General features: G+C 42.1%; 1 protein-coding gene across 4 annotated transcripts in view; it reads left to right on the forward strand.

Annotated features, from left to right (window-relative positions):
• Positions 1–281: 281 nt before the first annotated feature.
• The window catches only part of FAM53B (family with sequence similarity 53 member B), a 110,977-nt gene continuing 90,583 nt past the window's right edge, over positions 282–20,675 (forward strand). For 2 of the 4 annotated variants that reach the window (XM_053388948.1, XM_053388951.1), the window contains exons 1-2: positions 282–630; positions 8,006–8,096. The gene's annotated coding sequence lies outside the window, so the exon portion shown is untranslated. Of the gene's footprint in view, positions 631–750; positions 828–918; positions 1,067–8,005; positions 8,097–20,675 lie in introns of those variants that run through there. The other 2 variants (XM_053388949.1, XM_053388950.1) reach the window with 2 other exon arrangements.

Below are 20,675 nucleotides of genomic sequence, written 5' to 3' on the forward strand. Positions count from 1 at the left end.
AGGCCCCGCGCTTTGACCGGAACCGGGAGAGCACGATAATGTGAAGCAGATTGGCAGCCGGCGAGAGCCTCTTGCAGAGGCCCCAGTCACAAACCCGCCCGTCCACCCCCGAGCTGCTGCTCCGGCTTTAACGCAACAAGAGCCCTGTAAGAGATGGGCTGAAGGCCGCTTCCAAGCCTTCGCTTTGCAAAGGCTGCTGCTGCCTCTGCCTCCCCTTCCTTTCATTCCCCCAGAGGCTACGCAGTCCGCCCTGCTAACAGCAAGTGAGTGGTGGCTGCTGCTGCTGCAGCTGCTGCTGCTATTGCTGCTTGCAAGGGACTTGCAATTAGCAGGAGCCCGGCACGAGCTCAGCCCAGCGCCTTTCACTTATTCACTTATCATTTTATTATTTTATTTTAATTCCAACCCCCTCCTATACTTTTTTTTTTTAAAGCAAGCCGCACTCGCTGAGAAAACAACCCAGGAAGTGACAAGCCCATTTCCTTTCTCCGGGAGGATCAGTCCAATACAGCACCGCCGTTTCGGCAGGGGAGTCCTGGCGCAGCCTTGGCAAGATTGCGGCGCTTCCCGCAGGGACACACGCCCAGCGGGGCGGCTTGGTGACGCGGGGTCCCAAGTCCTCTAGCTGGGGTAAGAGAAGGTGGCCTTTGAGCGCTTGCACGCCGACCTTCCCTTCTGCAAAACCTCTCTCCACCCCCCCGTCTTTCTCCCTCGTTGGTCTCGTCCTGGGCAGATATTGTTACAATGTGTAGAATAGTAGAGCAGAGACACTTTCATTCCCCTCTCGGACAGAGAGAGAGAAAGAGCGGCTTTCTTGATGGCTTGAGGTGGAAGCTATTTATTATCTATTATTTCCTTCTCCCCCCCCCCCCTTCTCCACTTTTCAATTTTTATTTTGTTGGTGTTTGGGAAATTCTGCTCCGCTTCCTTGCCGGTGCCTGGGATGAGGAGATGACAGGAGCGATCAGAGACAGGGGACCAAGTTCCTATTGCTGCTACTGCAAAGGCTGCTATTGGCATTCCGGGAAGGAGCAAGCGGGGAATGCACGATGGTGATTGATCTGGGGTGTATGCGTGCGTGTGTGCTCCTTTAACCCGGTTTCTAACTCCATCGTTCTGGGCTGTCATTATCAGCAAACAAGAGAGGCGAGCTTAGAGAAGGGACAAGAGGTTGGGGGCGGGGAGCTGGGGTGAGTTTAGGAATTATCATTTTGTTTATTGAACTTTGCGTGTGGACAAGGAAAAGGCTGCCTGCCCTGATTGATTGAACTGAGACCATGCACTGGGACTGCTGCTAACCAACTGGAAGTGTGCTAACGTTTCCCCCCTCCCCCTCCTAGCTACCCCCCCTGGTTAGATGTGTTCCTCTTCTGTTTCTTCTTTACGTAGCCATAACTATAAATATGGTGATGATCATTTGACGGGAGTGAGACTTTACTGTATGGATTGCATTTGCACATGGCGAAAGAATCTGCCCTTGAAAGGCTCTTTTAAAGTTAAGAGTTTTGCAGTACGTCATTGATTTGTCAGCTATATGAGAGTTTAGTCCTCAGGCTTCATTTCTCTTTCCCCTTTCATGAAAATGTAGAAGTCGGCCTGGACACAAGCAGGCTGACAAACGCTTCGTTATTCATGAGTGTTTTATATCTCTGTTCATAACAGCAGTTGCCAGCAGTGTTTATGTCTGTACGTCCCATTTGCCCTTGCACCCCATATTTTTCACATTTTATTTTTAGCTCTTTTTCTCGTTTCTCGGGATAATGTTTCTGCATACTGTGAGCCTCAGTGAGTGTATTGTGCATGATGATTTTGTTATGCTTGATCAATGGAGGGCTGTCATAGTCTATGCTCCAAACCACCATTATATCACTGGCAGTCTACTCAGATGTGACTTATATGTTTGCATGTATTCAGGTAGCTTATGCTTCCATTAAAACAAGCTCAGCATGAAGTTGGATTTTAGTATTCACTTTTTTTGGGGGGGTGCAGTATGACTAACTAGCATAACCAGTTATCTTTTTTTAAAAAATAATCATAGATTAAATGTGTTACTTTCCTGAATTCTCAATTACATCTTGCTTTTACAGAGCCTAGGGGTGGCATTCAACTAAGGTTTACTCCAAGTCTGTGAACGTGACTAAGTTAAATTCATTAATTTCAGTGTGTCTACTCTGAAAAAAAGCGGTTGACCACCACCCTAGGTTTCTTATAAAGTTTGCGTTGAGTAGGTAAATGGATGTCATAGTATTGATCAACTAGCATGTTAATAGCATAAGCCATGTTACAAGTACTGATGGAAGTAACAGCACTCCTTGTTCTTCAGTGTGTCTTGGACTGTAGGTTTTGTGTGTGTGTGTGTGTGTGTGTGCGCGCGCTTACACTCTTCAACTGGTGGGGCAGGACACACTAGTGGGTCACAGCCTGAGCCAAGGTGGGCCACAACAGGGGCACTATCACTATGCAAATATATGGCAAAAGATCAAGAAATGGGTCCCCAAATGCATGTTTGGGTTAAAGGGGAATCCTGGGTCTGAAAAGTTTCTAGACTCCTGCTCTAGATGAACTTTGTGCAGATCAGATATTTGGTATTAGATTGGTTAACAGTTTGCAGATTGTTAGCACTGTAAAAGAAATCTTGAGGGAGACTGTAAAATCCGGAGCAGACTCCTCGGTTTCACAGCCCCTTTTTGGATCAAGGGAAATGGTGCCTTTTGCTGAGATGATTTAGGAGTGTGCTCTCATATGTAGTCTTGGCAGCACAGCAGACGTAGGCTGCTTGATTACAAGCTCTGCCCTGTGTTCGGGAGACCACAGTGCAGTTTGACTATAGGGAAAAGATACAAAGCCAACTAAGCAAGCGATACTGTGAGAGAACAGGCATGCAACCAGAGAATGGTACTAATTATGAAATTGGATGCATATTTGTTACAGGATTATGCCCCACCCCCAGTGTGAAGAACACCTTACATTTGGCTTCACTGATTAATGTTAACCCACATATTCTTACTGGGTTAACGAAATAATTTATTTCCCTTTTTCTATCATTTTTTAAAAATATATCTGAACTGAGGAATGGTTCTGTTAAACTTAAATGCTTGCATAGTAACAGAAAAATAAGAGTGCTGGTTGTTGTTTTTTTTACCACCCTATGAGACAATCCTATATATGTTTACTCATAATTAAGCCCCACTGCATTTAGTGGGGCTTGCTCCATAGCGTTTAAGATTTCAGCCTCTGTTTATTTGGGTTTTTCTTGCAAAAGCCTTCACCAATACCTGCTAGATTATTTTCCTAGAATCTGAAATGCACAAGAAGACCTTTATCAGGGGCAATCCAGTAAGGACAGATTAAACAACCTGTGTTTATTTGATAAGCAATTAGGTATTCAGCCAGAGAATGGAGTTGAGCTTTGCATTTTGAACTGAAACAAGTTAAATTTTTTCTCCACGTCAGTTGTGTGTAGCTAACGCATTTGGGGATTTGAGTTAATATCTACTTTTTTCAATGAAGCTGACTCACTGGCCACGGACAAGTTCCTATTGCTATGTCTTTGCAGGGTTCTTTTTTGATCAATCCATGAAAGTATAGGGGAGACTTGAAAGCTGATGGATGTTTCTCACAGCCAGATTACCATAAGATGGTCCAAGGAGTACTGGGGAGGTGCCCAGGAAATCCTAAAATTATGCAACTCCACTCTTACATGATTACCCATCCACCTATCAATTAAATAGTTTCTCTCTAGTAGTTGGCATACTTCCATATTTCCTATTCATTTTGAAACTACATTTTAGAAGATGTCTTCCGAATCTTAGGTTAGAAATATTCCAAAATTTGGTCAGTTCAGAACTGTAGAATGTAAGGAAAAATAATGATGTTAGATCCAACTGACAGTTGGAGAGCAATTACTTGACAAGGCTGCAAAACTATGGGCAACATACTTCCATTGCCTACTTGCTCAATGGAAATCCGCTTGCAGAGTAGGAGTTTCGGTTTCTCTTCTCCATCCTTTTCACGTGCCCTCAAATCTGCTTGGACAGAATCCAAATGCTCCAGAGTAGATGTTGGGGTTCAAAGGGGTGTGTGTGTGCTCTGACCCTGTCTATTTTGCCCTATGCTGTACTTTACCAGAGTCCAGTTTTCAGCTGGGTAATTCAATTGGCTGATCTGATTTTTTAAAATATTAAGTGGTTTAGAAATGCTTTTAAATAATATTACACTAAGATAACAATTTCTCTCCAAGTAATACAATATGAAATAATTAAGGTTAATGGGGCACAGTTTTCCATGTAGCTAACACATGTGTCCTTGGAAACCTTTGGCCACTTTCACTCAGATTGGAAGTAGACTTATCTCTATAGATATCTCTGTAGAGAAATTATGTTTAAAGCAAACTACAATTTATTATGTAATATGTTGATAAAAGGAGGCTTCAGCTTTAGATTCGACCCAGATGTTAAAGGTTTTATTTCTAAATGCTTTTTAAAATTTTTTACTGGTGAGCATAAATATCACACCAGGTTTAAAGTGACTTCCAAGCTGCAGAAAGTAATGTTGGCTTCCAGTAATCAGGATTTAAAACATTATCTACTCCAGGAGCATTTGGTCTCTCCTCCCGAAATCCTATTTAATTCCATTCACTTCTCAAACACTCAAACACTCAATTTTCATAACTCTGCCTTGAAAGAATGGTTTGCTCTACAGTCGTGATATACATGGTGTCAGTGTGGCCTGACCTACCTCACTTGGTCATATGCTTTAAACATCACGGCTTTCGATATTTGCAAGGAAAGAAAATGCTTCTATATCCACTTTCAACAAATAAAACGCACACGGTGATTTCGTGGGTGATTGGAGAAGTGGTCATATAAATGGGCTAGCAGTAGAGCCAGTGGAGTGATCAATAAAATGTAATAAGTGAAATGCAGCTCATGTTTGTATGGCTGTCGCTTAAAAATCTGGCATAGAGATTGTTCTCCTTTCTTCTTCAGAGGTAATGCCGTACCACAATATTTCCACTGGTTCATGAATGGTTGCTTTGCATTGAGGTAGTACTACATACATGGATATGTGTATTGAAGCTGGGCTTTGTACATATTCTGCTTTAGATTCAGTTCTTTCCGTATAATGCTGCATTGTATTTAATTCTGTCCCTTTTTTCTATTTTTGTTGTCTTAGTATTTATTGCACCAGCAAACAATGTTTTACAGAATAGCAAAAGTATATAAAAAAGCCCTCATTCTGTTTAAATACCAAAGAGCCTTGCAGATCTTTAAGGTGGCCTGAGGCCCTTTTATGGTCTAGACTCCACTTCATCAAGTAGTTGATGAATGTTTCTGCTGTGAAACATTTGTCAGGTTTGCAAGGGACTCTGTTATTTTTGCTACAGAGTTGTACCCTTGGAAGTTTTGTTGGTAAGGGTGGCAGTGGTTAATCTGTGCCCCCCCCCCCCGGTGTTGCTGGCCTACAACTCCCATCTCTTAAGAACTGGCCTTGCTGCCTGGGGCTGATGGGAACTGGAGTCCAAAAGATCTGAAGAGTCAGACGTTAACTGGCCCCAGCTTGGAGGAAGTGCTCAAATCAAATCAAATAGTGTATCAAGGAGCAAATGCATTCAGATACCATTACATTTTATCACCCTGAACATCTCACATGAGAAAGATTTAGGACTAGCTGTGTAGACCTTCAGTTCTTTCGGATCAGTTCATTTAAGGAGCTACTTAATTCAGCCTGTTTGTGGATGCATGGAAGCCTCGTTATACAAGAGCAGGATGGAGGCAGAATTGCTACGGTCAAAGTGCAAAACTTGGGGTGTTTGATTTGCTTTTGTTAGAGAAGCCCTTACCACATTGCTTTTTAAAATTTGGTGCGTGTTTGGCCTGCTTTACTAGTGGTAGGAGTGTTGCTGTGACAAAAAAGATATCTGTACAAGCACAGCAAGTTTGGCTGTATTGTGGCCATGATATTTACTAGAAAAACCATTGGGTGTTTGCTGTTATACTGTTAGCCCTGGGGCCTAGTTTGGGTCTGACATGGAGGGATGGGCATGAACTAGCTGGATGTCAGGCACCCAATTAGGCAGACAGGAACCAAGGATAAGAGGCATGTGATGTAGTCACGAACAGGCTGGAGGTCAAATACCAGATTGGATAAAGCAAAGTTGGGCCTCATATGAGATGAAGTGAGAGAAAGAGTCTGTGTTATGTACTAGGACGAGTTCCTGACACTAGCAGGCCAGCTTAGAAAGAAGGGATTTATAGGGCCTGGTGACTTTCCACTATGGACCAACACCTGGACCGCTGCTTCAGCCTAGAAGGAGCCCTTGCCCTATGAATAGCTGGATCCATCTGTTTGGCTGAAGGACTAGAGTGCTGGTGGCTGCTGGAGGCCATTTTTAAAGACATTTGCCTTGTTTAAGCTTATGTTTAACGCCAGTGTGGTGTAGTGGTTAAGAGCGGAAGTCTCGTAATCTGGTGAACTGGGTTCGTGTCTCCGCTCCTCCACATGCAGCTGCTGGGTGACCTTGGGCTAGTCACACTTCTCTGAAGTCTCTCAGCCCCACTCACCTCACAGAGTGTTTGTTGTGGGGGAGGAAGGGAAAGGAGAATGTGAGCCGCTTTGAGACTCTTTCGGGTAGTGATACAGTGGGATATCAAATCCAAACTACTACTCAAATCCAAATGAACCTGCCCACATAGGTAGGAAATATGAATAAGCAACAGCATATTTCTAACCTCGGACTAGCTTCTCAAAAAATAAGACAAGGGCTATTGATTCCGCCTATTTTTTTTGCTATGACAGCTTTTTACATGAATGATGGAGCCAATGCTATGACTACTCCAACTTAAGCATTTACAAACATTTTTGTTAAAATTCGGATAATACCGGGGAGATCAAAATCTGATTTGAGGGCAACTGAAGTGCTTGACTTTTCTTCTCACCGTCCCCAGCCCCCAAAGTGAAGCAAATAGCAGAATATGTGCTGTAATAAAATTTCGTTATTGGAGCAGGGAGGAGTAAGTAGGACAGGCATTATTCTGTTTAAATGAAGTCACTGTTGGCAAAACAGAAAGTTATTTGACTGGGAAATATTCAGTGTCACACACCCACACACCCTGGCAGTCCTAGTTGCCTAGTTGGTTTTTTTTTAAGTTAAATTTGTCAATACAGCTGAAAAGGTTTGGATTGGTTTTGCATATTGTGTGTGTGAGAGAGAAACAGGGCCTGCTCTGCTATTTAGATGGCTGAGATGGGCATTTAGATGGCTGAGATGGGCAACCACAGAAAGCAGGTTTTAAGCGTATTGTTAAAGGGCGCATTGTCAATTACTTCATTCATTTTAATATTTATTTACTGCAATGGAGGAACCATCTTCTACATCAAATACCAAAATATCTTTTGAGAAAAAAAGTTGTTTATTTCTAAACACACTTTTACAGTAGTCATCTCAAATATCATGTTGTTTGCATACATTTAAAAGCCATGTCTCCATAATCCACATAGATAGATAAACTTAAGATCCAGTTCACTCACAGAGCTGTGTAATTCATAGCCCACCGGAGATTGTTTGAGCTAGACCCATTTTAGATATTAATGTAATTAAGAACAAGTCCAGGTTTCATGTTGCCAATTCACATATGAATTCCACATACATATCCATGTATGTAGGCAGTTGCTTATTTACATATATACCTCTTGAATCTGGCCTAATGTTTCAAACCATGCCTGCATTAACACTTCCTTTTCTTGATTAGTTATTTTCTTTCTGGTATGACAGAGATTGAGCTCTGAAGAAGTAAGAGAAAAAAGGCCGACCAGCTCATATATCTGCAGTTGAAACTAAAAATATTGTGCTATTTTATTCTTGCCTAAAAATTATTTTTTAAGGCTGAAACATCTAATATAAATTAATATATCAGTGTTAATTATATTGATTAAACAATGTATTTTAAAAGTTATTCTTCCTCTTTCACGATGTTCATACCTTTTACCCCATTTTCTCCACCAGGTAGGAGTGGGACCATGGCAGAAGCCATCTCTGGTGACTAAGGAAACAAAGAACATCGCTGAAGGATTTTGGATACCTGTGCATTTCAAAGGTATATGAAATACATAGCCATACATATTTCTAAAGTTGTTTTCACCATCTCTTACTAGAAAGGAGGGTGTCAGGCAGTATGTACATGATGGCAAATGGCTGGGCTCTTTGTAATGATCTGTAAGGAACAGTATAGGAATAAAGTGTTTTCAGAACCTTCCCTTTGGAAGCCTCAATGAACATTAACCAATACAAGTTACAGCTTTGCTATTAATGAATTTGGGTTTCATGGATTAATTTGACTCTTTCCTTGCACATTGAAACAATGTTCTATTGATCTAGTGTTGTCCTTTGGGCAAAACGTTCAACATGGCCTTGAGAACCGACTTCAAGTTGGAGCGCGGTCACTGCCTTGCTGGGTGTCCTCTCTGAAGCGCCTCGTGACGCATGCTCTTATCTGTAAAATGCTAACAAAGACATAGCTTTCATTCTCACAACTCATTCTGCAAGTTATCATGATTATTAGCTTAGCTAATACAGTTTCTGCAAAAGCTCATTTGAAAGCATATTGCGTACAAAGTATCACCAGTGTTTCGGGCCCCCCAGCAATCTAGCATGCATGAATTATATCATCAAGAAGTATAAAACCCTTAATCAAATGATCAAAGGTCTTTGTAAACTTTGCCCATTTGTAAGCTTTGTAAGCTTCCACCTTGAAAAAGAAGATCTGAGTTGGTATTTGGAATGCTTGGGTAGCTGCCGGGGACACAGCACCCTGCCAAGGCTCACCCCTCTTGCTTTTTGCACTGGACTGACACTTCCAGCAGCTAGCATCACTCTGGGGCACTGTGGAAAATTAAAAGACCCAGTTGCCCAGTGCTCTTGGAATTGCTGCCACCAACAGTCAGGTAAACCTACCAGACAGTCACAGAGCACAAAGTGGGATGCTGCCACTGCGCAGGTTACCTGGTTGCAGTGGTCCTGCTGCTCACCAGCATGTGGATGGGATGAGATAAGGCAGTGCCAAGGGCAGAAGAGACTGAGCAGCTGCACCGCCACAAGTTGCCAGTCTAGTGCTTCCTTTGCCCTTGCCACTGCCTTGCCCCACCTCACCTCACCCCAGTGTTCACAAGCAGCAGCGTGGCCACAGCTAAAAAGGCAGTGCAGTGGCAGCACCACGACTACTTGGTCCCCCCTCAAACCTGGAATTAGCCCTAAGAGATAGATTTTCCATAGGTAGGGTTCTCAGATGCTCCCTAGCCTACCTTATTTTATTTTACCCTCTAACTTGACACAAAAGGTACCGTATATACTCTAGTATAAGCCGACCCGAATATAAGCTGAGGCACCTAATTTTAGCACCAAAGACTGGGAAAGCTTACTGACTCAAGTATAAGCTGGTTCACCACACCACAAACCTGGTGGCGGCGGCAGCGGCGGAGGAAGAACAACCAGCCCGAAAGAGCAGGCATAGGACCGCCGCACCTCTCCCAACTGTGGCTCCTGTGCCCGCCCTTGAGAGAGACGGGCAGCGGTGGGACCAGCGGCAAGAAAGGGCTCCTTTCAGGCCGCTCATCCCTCCACCGCCACTGCCCGCCTCACTTGAGTATATGCCGAGGGGGACTTTTTCACCATAAAAAATGTGCTGAAAAAGTCGGCTTATACTCGAGTATATACAGTAAGTGCTTTAATTCAAAATCATCAAAAGGTGCTGAGGTCTTATTCCTTTGATTACTCTCTTAAATATAAAGCTTGTGACCTTAAATGCTTATCGGTTAAGTGTGTCTGTGGTCCTGTATTTCTGTATAAAGGTGTGCCCAAACACATCAAAAAGTGAGAAAGGAGCAGATTGATGACACCAGTAATGCTGATATCAAAACCTGTTCCCAAATTGACACTGTGGTTGCCAGAATGCTTACTGGGAGAGTGAGATGGAATCTCATTGCACTGATTCAGAAGGAGTTAGATTGGTTGTCAGTTTACTTCTGGGCCAAATTCAAGATGCTGGTTCTTATCTATTAAGCCCTAAAGGGCTTGGGACCCCAATACATGACAGATGACCATGTTTTAAAACTCTTATCTGTATCCCTTGGTCAGGGAGGTTCAGTGGTGCATGGCAATGTGGAAGAAAGCCTTCTCTCTAGGGATGCATCATTTGATGAGCACCTCCCCTCAGAAGCACACCTGGCTCCAATATTGTTCTCTTTTTGGTGCCATCTTAAGGCATATTTATTTGCCCAGGCATTTTAATTGGTTTAGTTTAGTCTGCTGTCTTGTTTCAATCTGCTCATCTTATTTATTGAGGTATTTTATGGTTTTATTATGGTATATTACATTTGATATTGGGTTTGTTTACATACATGTTGTACCATGTCCTGGTAATTACATAGATGAAAGTTGGGCCAGAAGTACTTTTACAAAAAATGAATGAATGAATAAAAATGTTAGAACTCGGATATTTGAAGAAAATACATAGCTGAGCCCTTCTGAAAATGCTGTCTCCAAATGAGTCAGATCATTGGTTCATGTAGGACATTATTGCCTACCGTAACTGGTGACAAGACTCCAAGGCATTGCAACCAGAGATCTTTTTAGTTGGCGGTTCTGTGGACTGAACCTGGGACATTTCTATGTGCAAATGTCGTGCTAACTTATGGAACCTCCTCTAAGCAGGTCTAAGGTACAGGCCCATGACTCTCCTTCAGCCATGGAGTCTGTGGTATTTGAACACACAGCTTTACGGGCGCAAGCTGGTAACAATGCCAGACCTAAAGTGCTGAATCTCAAATACAGGACCTTCAGTGCTTAGAGGCCAATGCTGTTTTTTCTGTAGTCGCATAGGTAGGACTCTGAACATATTGGCTAGAAACCAGTCATGGGGTCTAGCAGTATGAACATGAATTGCCAAAGCCAGACAAAAAGTGACTTGGTTCAAACAGAAGTTGGCATCTAAGTGCACAGACCTATCTAAAGTTAGGCTACTATGGGGTATGTTTTGGTGGCATCTCCTGCTGGGTTTCCTCTGCCCTTTCCATCAATAGCTTATGTAGCAGATGGGATGCATGGAGATGTCTGAGATCTGTTTGAAGCATCCTTTTAGGGATTATGCACTCCTGAATGAAAATGTGTTCCCTAAAAGAACACCAATTCTAAGCTGTCTCTGTCAAAAAAGCAACAACCATTTTCTGTTAAGGGAACATTTATTTAAGAAATTTCTTACCCACCCTTCACCATAAGGTCTCAGGATACTGTACAAAAATGTAATCATGCAGTTTTAAAACCAAATAAAATAGTTGCAGAGCAAAATCTGATCAACAGAGATAACAGAGTGATGCTGTGATTGGAAATATTACTGGGTGTAAATTTTTAGAAAGACTTAAGCTGGGATTCAGACTTTTGGGAGCAAAGGTGTTTGTCTTTTTTCATACTTCTTCTTTGGAAAGAAAAACTCTTAAAATGCATGCAGTCTTAATATTATTAAAGTCTTCCATAAACTCTGTGTCTAAATTCCTTAGGGGAAGGGAATTTTATAATTTAATGGGGTAGCTAAAGCAACTGTCATGCAGTATCAGAATAATCCTGCTAAGTTAACAGACCAAAGGCAGAAAACATAGCCATGGTTCTCTTGGGCTCACTGTTCCCCTTTGGGGCAGGTTATATACTCAGCATATTTTTGCATTCGCTTTTCCAGTCATTAACTTTTGGCTTAAATAAAATAAAGTTAGCAGTTATGGTTGGATATGGTCCAATGAGATCCATGAATCTTGGATATATCTAGTACTATAAAGTTTTGGAGCTTCTCACATGTTCTTTTCTTTTGGTGTTTGTACTCCGTGTCCAGCAGAAAACTCCCCCCCCCCCCCGCAGAACCGTCCTGCGAATACTTGAGATTATGCAGATTTTTATGACACCGACAAGATCATATGGAACTACTTGCTAAGTTTGACAGATCTTCTAGGTGACCTGCTCTAAATGCATTTGACTAGAGATAGTTGCCAGGAACATAAAAAATGTAATGCCGAATTGCTGAAAATTGCAACAGCTCAACTAAATTCCAAACTTACATGTCATTTTGTCATTAAGTCTGGGGAAATTGCAATTAGCAGTTTGTTGCCTTTGAGAACTAGGCAGCCATGGTGCCTAGCCGTCTTGGGTGAACTACTAAGAGTGTTTACTTTTTCACTAGAAAAAGTTCTTATCCTGTGTGTTGTGCAGATGTACTACTAATAAGCAACACTAGAATGCTAAAGTTCTTGCATGGATCTAAAGGCCACATTTGCACATAATACTAAATTAAGCTGTGGTTTGAGCTAACCTTAATGTCCACGAGTTGTGTGCTGTTTCACACAGCTCAGGGACTCCTGCTTTGTTCCCCCCTTAGCTGAACAGGGTAACAAAGCATGGAGTGGCTGGTTTAGTGTTATCTTTGTACAATGCTATAATTAGAAAGGGAAAGAAATAGTTGCAGTTTTTAATCTTGCATTTCATACCAAAATTACAAGTAGTCAAATTGAGTAAGGAGACACACGCTAAAAAATATTTTTAAGTCTCCCTGTTTTTAGTAGGAAGGTGAAGCTGCTGAGCATATGCTTAATGTTTTTCAATGAAATCATAGGTATTTATTTATTTTTGTATTTAAACCGTATACATTTTTTAAAACAACATGCAGTCTTAAAAAAAACAAAACCCCAGGGTGTATTCAACTAAGTTTTATTCAGAGTAAATCTATTGAAATTAATGGACCTAACTTGTTCATGTTCATTAATTTCAGCGTGTCTACTCTGAGTAAAACTTAGTTGACCGTCACCCTCTGAATGCAGTGAAGCACATATTTAAAATAAAGGAGATGGGGGTGAGGGAACATCAAAGCATTTTCTTACTGTTTCTTGTGCCCAGCATCCCAGAAAAAGACCCTCATTTTACATCTTTTGGTATGTGACTGTTCAACAGCTAATTAGACATTTGGGTATATCCAAAATGCTCCCAGTGCAAGCAGGGTGGTGCGTGCTGCTTTGCATAGTTGCCACATCCCTGTTCGTTTCTTGGGGCCTCTTCTTCCCTCCCTTCCCATAAATAAGGGGTCTCAATTTCCCAGCCTTGAAATAGGAAGGTGAGGAGCTGCAGCTGTCCGCTGTATCTGTGTAAAGGTTTTAGTTTGGGGGAAGGAGCCCTGTCTGGTTCTATGTGTGTGAAAGGTGCGTGTGCCCACATTTGTATGTGGTGGTGATGTGTATGTTTTGTTTCCATATTTATATATGCAGTGGACATGCTTGTTTTAATCCAGTGACCCTGAAATACGCCCACCCTTTTTGTATGGGTAACATCCTGTCGTGCCAATTATCATAGTTTAACCATTAAAGGAATATTAAAAAATACCATTGTACATAAGATCATGGAGCATAAGGACAGCACTGCTGGACTGGAACAATATCCCATGTAGTCCAGCACCTTTTTCTCACAGTGACCAACCAGATGCCTTTGACTAGCTTCTACAAATTTGTCTAATTGTCCTTTAAAGCCATCCAAGTTGGTGGCCATTGAATCATAGAATCATAGAATCATAGAGTTGGAAGAGACCACAAGGGCCATCGAGTCCAACCCCCTGCCAAGCAGGAAACACCATCAGAGCACTCCTGACATATAGTTGTCAAGCCTTTGCTTAAAGACCTCCAAAGAAGGAGACTCCACCACACTCCTTGGCAGCAAATTCCACTGTCGAACAGCTCTTACTGTCAGCTCTTACTTACTCTTGCTATCTCTTGTGCATGCAGATTCCATAGTTTATCTATACAGTCATACCTTGGGTTACAGATGCTTTGGGTTGCGCACCACGCCGAACCTGGAAGTACTGGAATGGGTTACTCCGGGTTTCGGTGCTTGCGCAATGCGCAGAAGCGGCAAATCACAACCCGCGCATGCGCAGACATGGTGCTGCAGGTTGCGGATTGCGAGCGTGCTTCCCGCACGGATAATGTTCGCAAGCTGAGCATCCACTGTACAGTGTGCGAATAAGTATTTTATTTTGTCTGCCCTGAATCTTTCAATGGATAAGTGAAGAGCATCATCCGAGCTTATATCACTGTTGCCATACCTTGACATGAGTCTGAAAACCCCTACATTTTAACCACTCACATACTGAGTTTGGCAGGGTGCTTAAAAGGGATTAGGTGCAATTTGAAGTGATCTTGAAAGTAATCTACCCTTTAAGTGACCTCTTATCTCTTTAAGCTCCTACTATGTTCACAGTCATAGCAGCTAAAAGGGGATTTCTTGAGGATCACTTAAGCATGATCAAGGTGATTGTGGTCTTGACAGTTTCAACCTGAGCTAGGCGAAATCTTGATGTGGGCAGGTGAGGTGGGTGGGTCTTTGAAACTACTGTTGGTGCATGGACTAATGGCACCAATGCTGTCGTGGTAAAAAGTAGGAATTGTTTTTTAGTTAATTTTATTTCAGGTAAACTCGTTTAGAGTCAGTTGATAAACCTGCTAAAACAGTGGAGACCTGACATACCATAGTTTAACAAACAGGAGCACTAAAATTCTCCTTAACAAACTGGAGCACTAATTTAAGGAGCATTAGGTCTTTCTCTGAAAATTTATCCTTTATGACATTTGAAAAGGAAATGCTCTGTCATCTATGTACAGTACAATGAAACCACTCTCATCGGCCAATGAGGAAATACTGGAAGTACTGTCAAGCCCATAGGCTCATCAAATGGATTTGTTTTGCTCATTATCTAAATGCTCACTTGTCAATTACCAGCATGTATTCGCTTTGGCCTGATTGTGCTTTCTTGTACACATGCATCCTATTACTTATGCAGTGTGTACAGGTGCCTGTGTTTCCATTTCCCCCTTCAGAACATATTGGTGGTTTTTCTCTTTCCAAAGAGAAGCCAAAAGGAAACTTGGTTAGGTTTAGATGGTCCGTGTTACCTGCCAGCCCAATCAGTACAACCTCATAGTTAAACTATGGAATTCACTATATTATAAGATGCCGCGATGGCCACCAACATAGATGACTTTAAAAGGGGATTAGAATTAGTCAAGCACCATAACTACTCGTCACAATGGCTCTTCTATTTGTAGTCATCTTTCAGGGTATCTGTCAAGATCAGAGTTAGTTTGCTTCTGAATACCAGTCGCTGGTGTTCAGTGGTGGAGAACTATTGTCACATCCAATTGTGACATTCAACTGTGGGGAAACAGGGTGCTAGACTGGCCTGGCTTTTGATGTAGCAGAGATTCTCTTATATCCTTAAAAACATATATATGTAGAAACTTCCAACTCACTTGTTGTTGTTGTTGTTGTTTGCAGTTCTGCACCTAATGCAATATATTAAAATTCCTGACATTTATACATTCTGCCTTTCTCGTCCAATCTGACAAGACCAAAAGTATAAACTGCAGCCAAGTTACAAATGGGAGTGCATTGAGCAGTGCAGTCCTCTGCCCATGTGGCGCAGTGGCGCTTTGAGTTTTGCATGCTCTTCCCCTTTGATGCTAATACTACACCCTGAGATTCCATGCCAGTAAAGAATACTGCTAATTCATCATAGGGATATTGAGATTTAAGAAGGCTGAGAATGCACTCATATGAGTCTACCCACAGCTCTTGTATTGCTAGTTGGGCAGGATACTGACTACTCTGTGTGGTGTGCCATCCTATTAATGTAGATTACTGTTCCTGTCTGCAAACAATTGTTCCATATTCCAACTTGGATGTAGGGCAGGCAAATTTATCCACAGCTTTGTGAGAGCAAAAATATCACTGGGGCTGGTGGCTGGTAAAGAAATAGAAGAGTTTTACATTCATGCTACGATAAGTTGTATTATGGATGCTCATTTGCCCAACATGGTTTGAGGTTTTCCCCTTTCCTTCCTATCATGTAAGCCCAGACATTTTCTTCAGCCCTCAGTGTTTCCCTGCTGGTTCACACACTGATAGGGGTTTGCATAGGATGTGAAATCGGCCCATGAGGGCATCCCAGCTGGTGGGGAGATAGTTGCTTGTCTTTTTGACGTGAGAGGCTTCCAGCACTGCTTGGTCATCCTCTGTAACTACCAGTTTGAAACATATAACTGGAAACCTTTTAAAGCAATGGCTGAGTGTATACACACTTGCATGCAGTAGGTTTCAGAAAGTAGTGTTGGGTTTATTCAGATACAGCGGTACCTCGGGTTACATATGCTTCAGGTTACATACACTTCAGGTTACACACTCCGCTAACCCTGAAATAGTGCTTCAGGTTAAGAACTTTGCTTCAGGATAAGAACAGAAATCGGGCTCCAGCGGCGTGGTGGCAGCAGGAGGCCCCATTAGCTAAAGTGGTGCTTCAGGTTAAGAACAGTTTCAGGTTAAGAACAGACATCCGGAACGAATTAAGTACTTAACCAGAGGTACCACTGTATACCGTGTATAACACGACCCCATGTATAAGACGACCCCTGTTTTTGGGAGCCCTCAACAGTTGTTGAGCTTCTTTTGTAAGTTTGCTGAGCTGTTGAGCAGCTTTTTGACGATCCCCGCTCTGGCTGATGGAACTGGTGCCGTAATACACCGCATACTGGCGCTCACCAAATATTCTTCCTAAGCCAGGAAGAGTGGGTAAGCAGCCTCCTCTCTGACATTTTCCTGCTACCGCTTCAGCACCAGCCCTCGCTTACTTAGCATATTAACCCATGTATAAGACGACCCTCAATTTATCACAAAAAAATTCAGAGAAAAGGTCTTCTTATACATGCAAAAATACAGTACTTGCCTCATTTGGAGCATGGTATATGTTTGGATATGCGTGTACATCCTTCTCACACAATTTGTGCACTCCTGTTCTTAAAAAAAGAAAAGGACAGATTGCATGCCAAGATATACATGTCAGGTCTTACATCTGCACATGGGTATGGTATGTGAACTTGTTGTTCAGCATTAGAAATCCAGCTATATGTGAAATGGTATTGGAGAAAAAATGGAATCTTTCACATCCCTGCTGCTTTCTTGAGACACCTGAGCATCCAAAGAGCTAATATGGTAAAGAAGCTGGGCATCTTGTTTTAGTGGAACGCTAAGTGCTTGTGTTAGCCAGAACTATCCTTAAAAACTTTGCTAGGCTGCTTGCAAAAGAGAACATTCCTTTAGCAATTCTCTACCCATTCATATGAAATATAACTGGTTTAACTGCCTTTTAGGTGAAGACTCCACAAGGTTCAAGATTTTGAGGATTAAATTTAGCATCCCTACAATTAGGAGGATGTGTTGTATTAAAAAAATATGATTTTTTTACAGGTTTATGTTGGGGATTTGACAAGGGTGAGGGAACCTTTTTTCTGGGGGTTACATGTCAGTGGCGAACAAGGTAAGAGATAAAAGTGGGAAGAGCAATAGGTGTGACTCTTAACTTTTGCACAGCTGTTATGAAGCCCGCTGTGTAAAGTCAGAGGTTTCTACCCCATCAAGCACACATCCCTTCATCGGGGCAAGCAAAATGTATCATTACAGTTCAAGGATGCATATTCCAGACACCTCCCCTTGCAATTTATTAGTTGTGAATTTACACAAAGGCTTTCCGACATCATAGAAGAAACGAGGCTGAGAGGACAAAATGGCCAGAGCTGCCCAAGTAGTTCCAAGGTAGATAAATGATGTCTTCACTACCCTGTGCACTGACTGTAAACCCTGTTGGCTGATGTGTATGTGACAGAAGACCAGACGATAAGAAAATTAGAGAAGGTGAACATTAGAGAAATCCAGAAGGTGGATTAGAGAAGCAGCCAACAGGGGAACGACAAGACAGTAGCTGGAAGAAAAAGCTTCTGAAGGCAAAAGTCGCTCGCAGTAAGATAAGCAGATGTCAGGGAGACGGGAAATAAGAGAAGTTAAATACTCATAGAAGCCGTGAGATAGGCAGTGAGGCAGAGAAGGGAGGATGATGAACAATAATAGTTACAAGCCTTTTGATAATGCTTCATAAAATGAGTAGGAGAGGTAATATCCCATAGCATAAAGCCATTTAGAAACTCTCCAGGGTAGCGAAGCCCCACAAGGCAACTGGTTTTAAAAATACAGCTGTATGTATCATAGGCCACAGGGGGATATTTATGTGAAGGCCTGTTGTTAAAGCCTTGGCAGCACTTCGCTAGGTGGGGCAGCTCCATTTTGTATGATAAATATGGCTCTTTGTTTTGAGAAGCAGGAAGTCAATGGAAAGAGAAATGTACTGCCATATCACATCACATTCTGCATACGATAGAATGGTGGGGAGGAATATTTAAACTCCTCCTTTTGGCTTCTCCCGAGATCAAAGATGGCCACAACAAAATGTGATTTGTCATTGTGATAAGAAGAGCAAATCAATTATCAAATTAATTTCCAGGAAGTATGTTTTTATAAGGACTGTCCACACTGTAATGTTCTTGAAGCAGCTTGTTTGTTTGAACCCTTTGTCTTCACTTTACAGACTTTACATCATCAATGGGAACTTTTTCCTTTGCTGGGCATTTGGTCTCTCTTGAATTCTGCTTGTACCATGTTATTTGATATTTTGTTATTTTCATCAATGTAAGCAAGAAGGACTATCTCAGTTCAAGGACACATTCTCGTGAGGCAAAGGCATTCAGGGAGGGTGTGTGGCATGGAGAGAGTCCTGAGGGCCAGGTAGATCGGCTACTAGGCCTGAGATGCCCGCCTTACTTCAAAGGTTACCATGTATCACTGTCTCCAATATCCTTCCTTTGTCTGTTTAGATGTGCAAGTTACAATTCCAAGAAAGTGTGCAAAGATGCATGCTTTTATTTTGATTACACAATTCATGATCCTGAAAACGTTTGTGTTATTTTTATTTATTTAAAGAAAATGTTTCTAACCCTTATTACTATTAAATAAAATTTTGACATTTCTTTGCTCCTTCTCGCCATTAGCAGGAATAAATTATGCAAAATAGGAGTCTGAGTTGCTCTGGTGTATAATTCCGAGATATATATATATTTAGTGAAAAGTACATAGAGCTCTGTTAGCAATGGCTGAAAAGAAGCCTCACAAGAACTCTGCTGCAAGGTTTCCTAAACTGAAGAGAGTGGATACAGATGGTTCCCTCTTTGCTCCAAGAAAAAGTATGTAGGATGGGAAGGGAGCATTCCCTCCCTCCTCCATATTCATACCTCAGCTCGAAATGTCGGCACTGATTCCTTTGCAGCCAGCGCACGTAGGGGCCATCTTCAGGGAACAGACTGTAATGTATTTAATGAATCTGAGGAAAGTAAGAAATTGTAAATGCTGCAGGGCAACACACACTTGCTATTCAATCTGCCAGATTTGTGCCAATTAAGACAACTTGCAGCTGTTTGGCTCCTCCTTATTAGGAGACATTTGTATCAGGTACCAGGTTAAGCATTTATTTTCTCTGACATGTTGAAAACGCTTTGGTGATACCTAGTCACTTTGTAAGCAAAGACTGAAACAGTGTTATTTACTGGATGCATGCAGTAGGGAGCAAGTTTGTTCTTTTTTAATAATAATAATAATAATAATAATACACTGCCTTTGACAGTTTTCTCAGAGGTGTCTGTGTGCAGGGAGATTGTATTTAAAAGGTTTGCAGCAGAGGTCCTACAGAGACACATTTGCATACAATGTGCAAATGTTAATTTATACGTACCAGGGCAAAGAAAGACTAATTTTCTATTCAAATCACCCTGGATAAACCCTTTTACACCCAACTTGCACCCCAAATCAGTTTACACCCCAATTTATTTACCTCAATTAATTTCCCAACAGTTCCTGCTCCGAAACAGTTCAGTTCCTATTCCTTACCCACAGTCAAATCCAGATAAAGTAATCTTTTTCCTCAAATTAATATACTGCCAATTACTAAGGCCCACCCTCCAAATCAGTTTCCCCCAGATTCACTACGTAGCCAAAAACACTAAAATAGCAGATTCAGGGCCCACTCCCAGCAAAACCCCTGTCTGTGTGCAGAGGAAATACTGTACAGGGTTGTGTCCAACCAAGTTATACTATTACTGTAACTCAAGGTCTTCTGCCTATGCACCCTCCGTCTGATCTGGATATTTGGGGACAATCCCCAGAACAGATTTGGAAGAGGAGTGGGGTGGGGGGAAAGGTAGAGGAAGTCCCATTATATGCAGGCAGATGCTATTGAGCTAACGGGATGACTTCACTGGGTACAACCCACAGTAATTTGGCTTCCATTGATCAATTATGGGTTGAAATTCAAGTGAACTGAAGCATGACTAAGGCTGCAGTCCTAAATACACTTACAAGGAAGTAAGTCCCATTGAAACTGTCCCAAGTTAAACAAGCATAATTTTGCCCTGTAAGTGTTATTATATATGGTGTGTTTCTTCTCATCTTGAATGTGATACTGTTTGGCATAGAGGCTGTCATAACTTGAGACATGCCTGCAGCTGCTTGTTTCCACATGTCAGAGCCAAAATGGGTGTAGGGTCATACTTTGTGTTACGTTTGCTTCACGTTGCGGCTTCTCAGGTTATGAAAATGGCAAACCCAGAAGTGTTTACTTCCGGGTTTGCTGCGGGTGTATGCGCAGAAGCGATCGGCGCGCTTCACGCACGCGCAGTAGCAGTGCTCTACTTATGGACTTTTCGGGGTGCGAATGGCACCC

Source organism: Podarcis raffonei, chromosome 5 (assembly GCF_027172205.1).
Source record: "Podarcis raffonei isolate rPodRaf1 chromosome 5, rPodRaf1.pri, whole genome shotgun sequence".
Classification (NCBI taxonomy): domain Eukaryota; kingdom Metazoa; phylum Chordata; class Lepidosauria; order Squamata; family Lacertidae; genus Podarcis; species Podarcis raffonei.